The following is a 10,000-nucleotide window of genomic DNA, read 5'->3' on the forward strand; positions in this document are numbered from 1 at the left end:
GTTTTAAAAGTCATCGCTATGCCGGCACAGGTGACTTTCAAGTTAAAGAGTTCTCTTTATTGGCTTTCAAAAAAATCTGCAAAGTGTCACAGAGATTTTGAGAAACTCTTTTTTTTCTTTATATTATTATAATATAATATAATGTGTATATGTTTTCGAAAAGCATCCACCAGCAATCCATGGTGAGCCTCTCTCTGCTGGCAAGCTCCTCCTGCCTGAGCCCGACGCTGTCGAGGCTCAACACGATTTCAGACTGACAAAGAGTTCGAAAATTGCCGCCTGATGTAGCTTTAAATGCTGACAGGTGACTTCCGAGTGCTCTTGTAAAGGTCTCCGCTTTGAAATTGAGAGCCTTCTGCCAAGTGTCACTTTTTCAGGCACTCTTAAAGTGCACCTGGGCTGTCAGAGAAAGCTCTGAAAATCGTGTTCTCGAAAATCTCCGGGTACCCGACCAATCCCTAGGTGCCCGAATGACAAGTGTCAATTCGGCAGGACGGCCTCCCACCTCCGGCCGCAGATGCGTCACTAAATCCCCGCAACGGGGGCTTTCTCATTTCGGCATAGGGGCTTCCGCGGCCAACTCATTAACCTGTGCTCGGACTTTTTGTGCCACAAGTGCAAGGGACCGTTTGCCGGCAGCTACTCGCACCCCCCCGCCCAGGGGGGGAATCCTCTGACCGGAGATCCGAAACGCCGGCCGAATCCATCCCCGTCGGACTTCCGAAGGGGTTCCCTCGACCGACTGACTTCCGAACTCCTTTCTGGGCTTAAACGGGTGGAATTCGGACCCTCTCGCAAGGGAGCCGAAGCCCGCCAGCCCCGGGAGGCCTCGGGGCCGCCGTTTTCAAGCCCGACCAAAAAACCCGAAAAATGGGGAAAAATGGGAAAAATTCCCACTCCCAAAAGGCTTAAAAGTCGGTTGGGCGGCAGCCCGGGTCGGTCTCTGCAGACCTGGAGGCGCTAGACACAAGTCTGGTAAACAGGCTAAGTCTCGACATGCCACCTCTTACTATCCTGCAGGTACCCCGCCAATCCCCCCGGAACCGGCTGGCAATTGGCGAATCAGCGGGACGAATTTGAATTCGTGACCGACTCTCTGACACCGAATCGCCGCAAACGCGTTTCGATTTTTCGGCTTCGGTACCTCCCATCAGACTTTGACTGGCCATATCTCCGGACTCACGTGTCGCAGCCGGGACCTTCAGGTACCGTTCGACGCGTCTAACCCTGCCCCGTCGAATGGCGCCCCTCGCGGTGTGGTCCGATTTCCGCATTTTGGTCAGATTTGCCTCCAAAGTTTTCAGATTGAGTTGACGAATGCCCCCTACGGGGTAACCTCTTGCCCTTTCGGACCTGGTCCCTGTGACTTAATTTCCGCCTTTTGCTCAATCGTTTCCCCATTTATAATTAATTTTAAAAATCGGGTTACTCAGTTCTGGTTTACCAGTTCCCTCTTCGGACTTAGTTTTTGGTTAATCATTTCCGGTTCACCAGTTCCCGTTTTGGACTTAGTCTCTGCGGGCCGTTTCTCATCTTTTGGTTCATCAGTTCCCCTCTTTTAATAATTTTTTGGCTGCTTTCGTTTGATACTTTCCCTGCCTTCTGGGTAACTTTTCCCCCTTAGGACTTCATCGCCGCACATAATTTTCGACTTCTGGTTGATCATTTCACCCCTTTTAATCATTTTTGCAACTTTTGGTTAACCATTTCCCCCAGCTTCTGGTTAACCATTTCCCCTTTGGGACTTAGTCTCTGAGCATTCTTTTGGGATTCTGGTTAACCATTTGCCAATTTTTTTAAAATGTTGCCGCTTTTGTTTAATGCTTTCTGGTCAACCTTTCCCTCTTTCAGACTTCACCGCGGCACATTGCTTCAGCCTCCTGGTTAATCATTTCACCCCTTTTAATCATTTTTGCAACTTTTGGTTAACCATTTCCCCCAGCTTCTGGTTAACCATTTCCCCTTTGGGACTTAGTCTCTGAGCATTCTTTTGGGATTCTGGTTAATCATTTGCCAATTTTTAAAAAATGTTGCCACTTTTGTTTAATGCTTTCTGGTCAACCTTTCCCTCTTTCAGACTTCACCGCGGCACATTGCTTTAGCCTCCTGGTTAATCATTTCACCCCTTTTAATCCTTTTTCCCACTTTGGGTTAAGCAGTTCACCCTGCTTCTGGTTAACCATTTCCCCTTTGGGACTTAGTCTCTGAGCATTCTTTTGGGATTCTGGTTAATCATTTGCCAATTTTTAAAAAATGTTGCCGCTTTTGTTTAATGCTTTCTGGTCAACCTTTCCCTCTTTCAGACTTCACCGCGGCACATTGCTTCAGCCTCCTGGTTAATCATTTCACCCCTTTTAATCATTTTTGCAACTTTTGGTTAACCATTTCCCCCAGCTTCTGGTTAACCATTTCCCCTTTGGGACTTAGTCTCTGAGCATTCTTTTGGGATTCTGGTTAATCATTTGCCAATTTTTTAAAAATGTTGCCGCTTTTGTTTAATGCTTTCTGGTCAACCTTTCCCTCTTTCAGACTTCACCGCGGCACATTGCTTTAGCCTCCTGGTTAATCATTTCACCCCTTTTAATCATTTTTGCAACTTTTGGTTAACCATTTCCCCCAGCTTCTGGTTAACCATTTCCCCTTTGGGACTCAGTCTCTGAGCATTCTTTTGGGATTCTGGTTAATCATTTGCCACTTTTTTAAAAATGTTGCCGCTTTTGTTTAATGCTTTCCCTGCTTTCTGGTCAACCTTTCCCTCTTTCAGACTTCACCGCCGCACATTATTTTCGACTTCTGGTTAATCATTTCACCCCTTTTAATCATTTTTTGCCACTTTTGGTTAACCATTTCCCCCAGCTTCTGGTTAACCATTTCCCCTTTGGGACTTGGTCTCTGAGCATTCTTTTGGGATTCTGGTTAATCATTTGCCACTTTTTTAAAAATGTTGCGGCTTTTGTTTAATGCTTTCCCTGCTTTGTGGTCAACCTTTTCCCCTTTAGGACTTCACCGCGGCACATTGCTTCAGCCTCCTGGTTAATCATTTCACCCCTTTTAATCATTTTTGCAACTTTTGGTTAACCATTTCCCCCAGCTTCTGGTTAACCATTTCCCCTTTGGGACTTAGTCTCTGAGCATTCTTTTGGGATTCTGGTTAATCATTTGCCACTTTTTTAAAAATGTTGCCGCTTTTGTTTAATGCTTTCCCTGCTTTGTGGTCAACCTTTTCCCCTTTAGGACTTCACCGCGGCACATTGCTTCAGCCTCCTGGTTAATCATTTCACCCCTTTTAATCATTTTTGCAACTTTTGGTTAACCATTTCCCCCAGCTTCTGGTTAACCATTTCCCCTTTGGGACTTAGTCTCTGAGCATTCTTTTGGGATTCTGGTTAATCATTTGCCAATTTTAAAAAAATGTTGCCACTTTTGTTTAATGCTTTCTGGTCAACCTTTCCCTCTTTCAGACTTCACCGCGGCACATTGCTTTAGCCTCCTGGTTAATCATTTCACCCCTTTTAATCATTTTTGCAACTTTTGGTTAACCATTTCCCCCAGCTTCTGGTTAACCATTTCCCCTTTGGGACTTAGTCTCTGAGCATTCTTTTGGGATTCTGGTTAATCATTTGCCAATTTTTAAAAAATGTTGCCGCTTTTGTTTAATGCTTTCTGGTCAACCTTTCCCTCTTTCAGACTTCACCGCGGCACATTGCTTCAGCCTCCTGGTTAATCATTTCACCCCTTTTAATCATTTTTGCAACTTTTGGTTAACCATTTCCCCCAGCTTCTGGTTAACCATTTCCCCTTTGGGACTTAGTCTCTGAGCATTCTTTTGGGATTCTGGTTAATCATTTGCCACTTTTTTTAAAATGTTGCCGCTTTTGTTTAATGCTTTCCCTGCTTTGTGGTCAAACTTTTCCCCTTTAGGACTTCACCGCGGCACATTGCTTCAGCCTCCTGGTTAATCATTTCACCCCTTTTAATCATTTTTGCAACTTTTGGTTAACCATTTCCCCCAGCTTCTGGTTAACCATTTCCCCTTTGGGACTTAGTCTCTGAGCATTCTTTTGGGATTCTGGTTAATCATTTGCCAATTTTTTTAAAATGTTGCCACTTTTGTTTAATGCTTTCTGGTCAACCTTTCCCTCTTTCAGACTTCACCGCGGCACATTGCTTTAGCCTCCTGGTTAATCATTTCACCCCTTTTAATCATTTTTGCAACTTTTGGTTAACCATTTCACCCAGCTTCTGGTTAACCATTTCCCCTTTGGGACTTAGTCTCTGAGCATTCTTTTGGGATTCTGGTTAATCATTTGCCACTTTTTTAAAAATGTTGCCGCTTTTGTTTAATGCTTTCCCTGCTTTGTGGTCAACCTTTTCCCCTTTAGGACTTCACCGCGGCACATTGCTTCAGCCTCCTGGTTAATCATTTCACCCCTTTTAATCATTTTTGCAACTTTTGGTTAACCATTTCCCCCAGCTTCTGGTTAACCATTTCCCCTTTGGGACTTGGTCTCTGAGCATTCTTTTGGGATTCTGGTTAATCATTTGCCAATTTTTAAAAAATGTTGCCACTTTTGTTTAATGCTTTCTGGTCAACCTTTGCCTCTTTCAGACTTCACCGCGGCACATTGCTTTAGCCTCCTGGTTCATCATTTCACCCCTTTTAATCATTTTTGCAACTTTTGGTTAACCATTTCCCCCAGCTTCTGGTTAACCATTTCCCCTTTGGGACTTAGTCTCTGAGCATTCTTTTGGGATTCTGGTTAATCATTTGCCACTTTTTAAAAAATGTTGCCGCTTTTGTTTAATCGTTTCCCTGCTATGTGGTCAACCTTTTCCCCTTTCAGACTTCATCGCCGCGCATTGTTGTCGACTTCTGGTTAATCATTTTTCCCCTTTAAATCTTTTTTTGCCACTTTTGGTTAACCATTTCACCCAGCTTCTGGTTAACCATTTGCCCCATTTTACTGAATTTTTCCGCTTTGGTTTAATCATTTCCCTGCTTTCTTGTCAACCTTTTCCCCTTTTGGACTTCGCCGCCGCACTTTGCTTTTGCCTTCTGGTTAAACATTTCTCCCCTTTTAATCCTTTTTCCCACTTTTGGTTCACCAGTTCACCCAGCTTCTGGTTCACCATTTCCCCTTTGGGACTTAAGTCTCTGAGCATTCTTTTGGGATTCTGGTTAACCATTTGCCACTTTTTAAAAAATGTTGCCGCTTTTGTTTAATGCTTTCCCTGCTTTCTGGTCAACCTTTTCCCCTTTAGGACTTCACCGCGGCACATTGCTTTAGCCTCCTGGTTAATCATTTCACCCCTTTTAATCCTTTTTCCCACTTTGGGTTGGACAGTTCACCCAGCTACTGGTTAACCATTTCCCCTTTGGGACTTAAGTCTCTGAGCATTCTTTTGTGATTCTGGTTCACCATTTGTCCCTTTTTAAAAGATATTGCTGCTTTTGATTAAACCTTTCCCTGCTTTGCGGTCGACCTATTCCTCTTTCAGACTTCATCGCCGCACCTTGTTTTCGACATCTGGTTCAACATTTCTCCCCTTTTAATCCTTTTTCCCACTTTTGGTTAAGCAGTTCACCCAGCTTCTGGTTCACCATTTGCCCCTTTTTACTGAATTTTTCTGCTTTTGTTTAATCATTTCCCTGCTTTGCGGTCGACCTATTCCTCTTTCAGACTTCATCGCCGCGCATTGTTTTCGACATCTGGTTAAACATTTCTCCCCTTTTAATCCTTTTTCCCACTTTTGGTTAAGCAGTTCACCCAACTTCTGGTTAACCATTTGCCCCTTCTTACTGAATTTTTCCGCTTTTGTTTAATCATTTCCCTGCTTTATGGTCAACCTTTTCCCCTTTAGGACTTCGCCGCCGCACTTTGCTTTCGCCTTCTGGTTAATCATTTCACAACATTTTAATCCTTTTTCCCACTTTTGGTTAAACAGTTCACCCAGCTTCTGGTTAACCATTTGCCCCTTTGGGACTTAAGTCTCTGAGCATTCTTTTGGGATTCTGGTTCACCATTTGTCCCTTTTTAAAAGATATTGCTGCTTCTGTTTAATCCTTTCCCTGCTTTGCGGTCAACCTTTTCCTCTTTCAGACTTCATCGCCGCGCATTGTTTTCGACATCTGGTTCAACATTTCTCCCCTTTTAATCCTCTTTCCCACTTTTGGTTAAGCAGTTCACCCAACTTCTGGTTCACCACTTGCCCCTTTTTACTGAATTTTTCTGCTTTTGTTTAATCATTTCCCTGCTTTCCGGTCAACCTTTCCCTCTTTCAGACTTAATCGCCGCACATTGTTGTCGACTTCTGGTTGATCAGTTCACCCCTTTTTTATCCTTTTTCCCACTTTGGGTTAAGCAGTTCACCCAGCTTCTGGTTAACCATTTGCCCCTTTGGGACTTAAGTCTCTGAGCATTCTTTTGGGATTCTGGTAAACCATTTGTCCCTTTTTAAAAAATGCTGCTGCTTTTGTTTAATGCTTGCCCTGCTTTGCGGTCGATCATTTCACCCCTTTTAATCCATTTTTGCCACTTTGGGTTAAACAGTTCACACAACTTCTGGTTCACCATTTCACATTTCGGAACTTTTATTCCCACCATTACTTTGGGCTTCTGGTTCATCATTTCACGCTGTTTTACAAATCTTTGCCGCTTCACTTTTAATCCACAAACCGGGGCTCGCTTTCGGGTGGGGGGGGGGGGGGGGGGGGTAGCGGGTTTGGGCCGGGCACTCCACATCCCGGTGTGCGACCGGGTTCGTTCTGGTACCGCTCGGTGCCCCTCGTCCTGCTCTTGCCGCGGAAGCAAACCAGACGACCGTCGGTCTCACGCCCGAGGGGAGAGGAGGCGGAAAGCGGTTTGCAGCCTTTCGCTGTACCTCCGGCGGGCAGCGCCGCACCTCCGAGTGCTCGGTACCGTTCGCTGCACCTCGTCCGGCCGCACGCAGCGAGCCAAACCCGGAGGAAATCGGCCTGTGCCTTCTCGAGATATGGGCCTCCGGGTGGGACGGACAAACCGGGGCCCCGAGCTCGCTTTCGGCGGCCCGGCACTCGACTTCCCGGTGTCCGAACGTGATCCTTCCGGTACCCTTCGGTGCCCCTTGCCCGACTCTAGCTCCCGTGCTGAAGCGGAGTCGGTCGGCCTGACGGCCTGCCGAGTTAACCAGCGGAAAGCGGTGCGCAGCCTTTCGCTTGCAGCTCCGGCGGGCAGCGCCGCACCTCCGGCTGCTCAGTGCCGTCCGCTGCTCCCCTTCCGGCTGCACGCAGCGAACCATACCCGGAGGAAATCGGCCTCGGCCTTCCGGAGATATGGGCCTGCGAGTGGGACCAATAAATCGGTGCACATTTCCGGCTCGGTTTCCGGCCTCGGCACTATCAGTTCACGCCGTCCGACCGACGTCGTTCTGGCACGGTTCCGTTGCTCCTTGATCCGGTCCAGCCACGGTAATCAGCCGAAGATGGTGGGGGGGGGACACATTGCCCGCCGAGTTAGCCGGAGGAAATCGGCCTCGGACTTCCTCAGATATCAGCCTCCGGGTGGGACAGACAAACCGGGGACCCGAGCACGCTTTCGGCGGCCCGCTGGTCGACTTCCCGGTGTGCGACCGGGTTCGTTCCGGTACCGTTCGCTGCCCCTCGTCCTGCTCTAGCCGCGGAGACAAACCCGACGACCGTCGGTCTCACGCCCGCGGAGGGAGGTGGCGGAAAGTGGTTTGCAGCCTTTCGCTGTACCTCCGGCGGGCAGCGCCCGACCTCCGAGTGCTCGGTACCGTCCGCTGCGCCTGGTCCTGCCGCACACAACGAGCCATACCCGGTGGAAATCGGCCTGTGCCTTCCAGAGATATGGGCCTCCGGGTGGGACGGACAAACCGGGGCCCCGTGCTCGCTTTCGGCGGCCCGCTAGTCGACTTCCCGGTGTGCGACCGGGTTCCTTCCGGTACCGTTCGCTGCCCCTCGTCCTGCTCTAGCCGCGGAAACAAACCCGACGACCGTCGGTCTCACGCCCGCGGAGGGAGGCGGCGGAAAGTGGTTTGCAGCCTTTCGCTGTACCTCCGGCGGGCAGCGCCCGACCTCCGAGTGCTCGGTACCGTCCGCTGCGCCTGGTCCGGCCGCACACAACGAGCCATACCTGGTGGAAATCGGCCTGTGCCTTCCGGAGACATGGGCCTCCGGGTGGGACGGACAAACCGGGGCCCCGAGCGGTGGCACCCTGCTCGCTTTCGGCGGCCCGGCACTCGACTTCCCGGTGTGCGAACGTCATCGTTCCGGTACCCTTCGGTGCCCCTTGCCCCACTCCAGCTCCGGTGCTAAAGCGGAGTCGGTCGGTCTCACGGACGCCGAGTTAGCAGGCGGAAAGCGGTGCGCAGCCTTTCGCTGTCACTCCGGCGGGCAGCACCGCACCTCCGAGTGCTCGGTACCGTACGCTGCGCCGCCTCCTGCCGCACGCAACGAGCCATACCCGCAGGAAATCGGCCTCGGCGTTCCGGAGTTATCCGCCTCCGAGTGGGCCTGACCAAGCGGGGTGAACTGGAAATCATTAACCAACGTACTTCCAGGTTTTCACCCGCAGAGGGCAGCACTCTCTTCTCCGTTTTAAACTGGGCCGACCCGGCTCCGTTTCGAGACCCGGCACTCGACTTCCCGGTGTGCGACCGGGTTCGTTCCGGTACCGTTCGCTGCCCCTCGTCCTGCTCTAGCCGCGGAAGCAAACCCGACGACCGTCGGTCTCACGCCCGCGGAGGGAGGCGGCGGAAAGTGGTTTGCAGCCTTTCGCTGTACCTCCGGCGGGCAGCGTCCGACCTCCGAGTGCTCGGTACCGTCCGCTGCGCCTGGTCCGGCCGCACACAACGAGCCATACCCGGTGGAAATCGGCCTGTGCCTTCCGGAGATATGGGCCTCCGGGTGGGACGGACAAACCGGGGCCCCGAGCTCGCTTTCAGCGGCCCGGCACTCGACTTCCCGGTGTGCGAACGTCATCCTTCCGGTACTCAACCGTGCCCCTTGCCCCACTCTAGCTCCGGCGGTAAAGCGGAGTCGGTCGGTCTCACGGACGCCGAGTTAGCAGGCGGAAAGCGGTGCGCAGCCTTTCGCTGTCACTCCGGCGGGCAGCATCGCACCTCCCAGTGCTCGGTACCGTCCGCTGCGCCTGGTCCGGCCGCACACAACGAGCCATACCCGGAGGAAATCGGCCTGTGCCTTCCGGAGATATGGGCCTCCGGGTGGGACGGACAAACCGGGGCCCCGAGCGGTGGCACCCTGCTCGCTTTCAGCGGCCCGGCACTCGACTTCCCGGTATGCGAACGTGATCGTTCCGGTACCCTTCGGTGCCCCTTGCCCCACTCTAGCTCCGGTGCTAAAGCGGAGTCGGTCGGTCTCACGGACGCCGAGTTACCAGGCGGAAAGCGGTGCGCAGCCTTTCGCTGTCACTCCGGCGGGCAGCACCGCATCTCCGAGTGCTCGGTACCGTACGCTGCGCCGCCTCCTGCCGCACGCAACGAGCCATACCCGGAGGAAATCGGCCTCGGCGTTCCGGAGTTATCCGCCTCCGAGTGGGCCTGACCAAGCGGGGTGAACTGGAAATCATTAACCAACGTACTTCCAGGTTTTCACCCGCAGAGGGCAGCACTCTCTTCTCCGTTTTAAACTGGGCCGACCCGGCTCCGTTTCGAGACCCGGCACTCGACTTCCCGGTGTGCGACCGGGTTCGTTCCGGTACCGTTCGCTGCCCCTCGTCCTGCTCGAGCCGCGGAACCAAACCCGACGACCGTCGGTCTCACGCCCGCGGAGGGAGGCGGCGGAAAGTGGTTTGCAGCCTTTCGCTGTACCTCCGGCGGGCAGCGCCGCACCTCCGAGTGCTCGGTACCGTCCGCTGCGCCTGGTCCGGCCGCACACAACGAGCCATACCCGGTGGAAATCGGCCTGTGCCTTCCGGAGATATGGGCCTCCGGGTGGGACGGACAAACCGGGGCCCCGAGCGGTGGCACCCTGCTCGCTTTC

This window comes from Heptranchias perlo, unplaced genomic scaffold, assembly GCF_035084215.1.
Source record: "Heptranchias perlo isolate sHepPer1 unplaced genomic scaffold, sHepPer1.hap1 HAP1_SCAFFOLD_546, whole genome shotgun sequence".
In the NCBI taxonomy this organism is placed as follows: domain Eukaryota; kingdom Metazoa; phylum Chordata; class Chondrichthyes; order Hexanchiformes; family Hexanchidae; genus Heptranchias; species Heptranchias perlo.